The sequence below is a fragment of the Papaver somniferum genome, chromosome 11 (genome assembly GCF_003573695.1).
Source record: "Papaver somniferum cultivar HN1 chromosome 11, ASM357369v1, whole genome shotgun sequence".
NCBI classification, from domain to species: domain Eukaryota; kingdom Viridiplantae; phylum Streptophyta; class Magnoliopsida; order Ranunculales; family Papaveraceae; genus Papaver; species Papaver somniferum.
Window position 1 is genome coordinate 117,809,400 of NC_039368.1, and position 3,891 is coordinate 117,813,290.

Consider the following 3,891-nt stretch of genomic DNA (forward strand, 5'->3'; position numbering starts at 1 on the left):
TTTATTTATTTGTAGGTGTTTTGGGCCAATGAACATTTTTGGAAAAAATTGGCTCGAAAAGTTGTCGGAAAGCACCCGGAGGACATTTGCTATTCGGACTCTCACTTTGGATAAGGGGTAACCTAATTACTAAGTGGAATCCCATTTCTAGGCAGTTGCTAATCGCACCCCTACTCTGGATAAGGGAAAACCATCTTCAACATTTCAAAAAACCAGGTTTTGGCGGGAAAATAGTGTAGTGAAGAGCAGTTTTAGCAATCGTGATTTGGAGGAGTTTGAGGTCGATTAAACCTCTGATTTTCATAGGATAGACTCCTTATGGGTCTAGGAATATGATATGGGTGTTTAAATCCATTAGACTGGGCTTAATCGACGGATTTTTCTCACAACAGAAAATATGGAAAGTCACGTGCTGTTTTAGGGAATTTTAGAGAGATTAAAGCGCTGTAAACCTTCCCAAAGATTTGTATCTATCTAAGTAAGAGTTTAGAATAAAAAGGAAAGCTCAGAAACGCGTAAAAATTCTAAAACAAGAAATTGCCGCAACTTGGCCGTGAAGAGAAGGAAAGAGATTTTGGAAGATTTGGGAGAGATTTAATCGGTATTTTTGATATAAATAGATGTCTTGGGTCATATAGAAGAGGTGTCGAGAGTTTGGGAACCTAATGAGAGCCAGAGAAGGAGAAATCAGAGCTTTACCAAACTCTGTTTTTGATGTTGCTGCTGCTGAAGAGGAAGAACGCGAAGAACATTGACGCACGGGAAACAGTCGCAGAACAGTGTCGTTGTTTAACAGCTGAAGAACATTAAGCTGTGCAGAGCAGTCGTATTCTAGGGTCTTAAAATCAGCGACAAAGCAACAGTTTTTCTGTAACAGTTCCATTGTAACAGCTGTTTTGCAAGACCAATACACTGTTGCAAACAGTCTGTGTTATTACTTTTCACTCTTTTAATCATCTTTTGAGCAAAAAACACATATTTTGAGATCATGATCAATCTGAGGAGCTAAACCCCATTGCTGAGGTGATAGAGGAAGTTATTTTTCCAACAAAAAGTGGTATATTCTATTTTATCTTTTTATTTGCAATACTTATATGATTATTTGCCTTGAACTATTATTGAATATGATTTTTATTTGAGTGATTGTGATATATTTTGATGGAGTATGCTTAGTTTTAAGACTTTTGATGCTTCATACTTGGTATTTACAATTATTACTTTTGAAAATCTACTTGTTGCAATATTTTAGAATCAAATTAAACAAGAAAATTGCATAAATATAAGTATTGATTTAATCACTTTGAACTTGAAAAATAGTGGAATCTTAGCCTCAGTGTTTCTTTTAGTATTGATATCATCTTTGATTGAGTTTGCTATAATTTTTAGTGAGTTTTCTATTTTAATATTATAATTTAAGTCTAATTAATATCCTTCACAAGTCTGAGAATCGAACCACTTTTACCACTATCTACAAATCACATCAATTTTTGGCGCCGCCGACGCGGACTTGTTTTTAGGATTTTAGATTTATTTTATTTATTTATTTTATTATTTTTGTCCTTTTTATGTTTTTGGGTATTTATCTTGTGTCTACAGGTTCTGGATCATAAAGAAAATTGAGCCAAGGAGTTTGGTGATTTCATGAAGACTTGGAGATAAAGATTAAAGCTAAAAGAACAGAAAAGAAGACAATTTTATTTTAGACAATTTTAGTTTAGGGTTTGTTTATTTTATTTAAAAAAAAAACTATATTAGGGTTTATTATTTTTGTAATTTTTCTTTATTTATTTTTTGGACTTTTGGACTTTTGGACTTTGATACATTATTATTTTTTTATTACCCTACGGAAGGGTACTTTAAATATAAACTGTTTGCAGAGAAGTAGGACAATTATGATATTGTCTCTGCACCTTGGGTTCGTACACTAGATATCGGAGTCAGTGGCCCGAGTCAACTACAACCGATTCATCCCCCGTCTGGAACGGGAGGTAAGATTCTAAACACTCGCGAATCCCCTGTCAGCGAGTTACTGGACTCCTTCGTATGCATATATGTTGAGGATTGAATACAGACATTTATTTTTCTAGTAAAGGGCATACAAGATAAGGGTTCGGATTTCATCACCGTTCTCTTCTTGCCCGCTTTAGGAACACGCAACCTACGCGAACCTAAGCCTAAAATTTTGACTAGAACGAGACCGATAGGGTAACGAGCTTAACAGGAAAGTCATTCGAAAAATATTGGTTACTCTTTTAAGCATACTTCGAAGTTCTTGACGGTTTCTGTAAGTTGAATGCGTGACTGCGCCGCCTTGTAATACCGATGAGGCCTTGGGTATCAAAGCTCCACCGAGCTTCCCTCGCCTCTATTCAACTTACGTTAACTCGGATTGATTCCAGAGGGGTTTGCTTAAATTGTAACAAATTCCCGTTCGAAGGATTAGAAGCTGGTCTAGAAACAATCTAAGTGGAGCCATCATGCTTTTTGTTTGCTAGAAATCAATAGGTTTGATTTGGTTGAGTCGGCCTTGATCTGAGTTTGCTTACCCTTCCAATTTAGGAAATTCTATTGTATGCCTGAACGTAAAAGAGACGCACTAGGTAGATTTATTAAAGAGAAACCTAGTAGTTCGAAGCGTCTCGATTACCTTAATCTAGAAAGTCCGACTTTTGAAGAGTCTGTTTTTGAACGTTCTTTGACTGAGGAGAGAATCCTGTTGCTCCGATAGCGCCAGAAATGGCAACTTTGAAAGCTTTGTTGAATCCAACTAGGACTACCCGTCCTTCGTGTATTAAGTTAGCTGAAACGGAGGCACCCTATGAACTGAAACCTGGGACCTTACAGATGCTCCCAATTTTTAGGGAAAGAAAATGAAAACCCTTATTACCATGTTAGGGATTTTGAGGAAATTTGTAGTACTCTAAGAATTAGAGGCTTAGATGATGATGCTTTGAAACTTAGGTTATTCCCATTTTCCCTGAAAGATAAGGCCAAGTCGTGGCTGTATAGTTTGGACTCCGAGTCAATTGAGACATATGAACAACTTACATCTGCCTTTTTCAATAAGTTTTTCCCTAGGCACAAAACATCGTCTATTAGGACGCAAATATGCACATTTTCACAACAAGAGGGAGAATCTTTATATAGGTATTTGGAAAGGTTCAATGATTTATTATCCCAGTGTCCTCATCATGGTTTAGAAAAGGTTAGGCTAGTTCAGATCCTTTATGAGGGTTTAGATTATTCCACAACGACCATGGTTGAGTCTCTATGCACTGGTGGATTTGAAAACCAAACTGTTGCGGCGATGGAATTTTTTAATGAAATCGCCGAAAAAACCCAGCAATGGGAAAATAGTAGGGCACCCCAGAAAACAATTCTTTTAAGTAGAGGAAACGTTAATAGGGTAGAAGGAGGCTATGAATCAGATGCCAAAATTGCTATAGCAAAAAGGTTAGAAGCCTTAGAAGTGGGCCAGACTAGTGGTAGAGTGGAGCCTTTTTGGGAAGGCCAGAATATTGAAGAGCAGGCCAATGCTCTTTATAATAACACTAGATTTGATAACCGTCAAAAGATTGACCCATATTCAGAAACCTATAATCCTGGTTGGAGAAACCATCCGAACCTTTCGTGGTCTAAGGGCCAAAGTCAAGGTCAGTTTAGTAATTCTAATGCTCCCCCAGGTTTTGGCTATACTAAGAATCCTTCAGGACTAGCTCAGTTTCAGAATCAGTCAGATAAGAAAATCCTAAGTTTAGAGGAATCTCTCGCCTTGTTAACTCAGCAAACTGCAAAATTCCAGTTATCCGTAGAACAGAGTCTACAAGCTAGTAACAGGATAGGACAAGAAAATAGTCAGGCTATTTCCGAGTTAAAAACCCAGGTTGGTCT

General features: G+C 37.1%; 1 pseudogene; it reads right to left on the reverse strand.

Moving 5' to 3' along the window:
* Window positions 1-3,098: 3,098 nt before the first annotated feature.
* Window positions 3,099-3,198, reverse strand: LOC113325552 (annotated as a pseudogene).
* Between the last annotated feature and the right edge of the window lie 693 nt (window positions 3,199-3,891).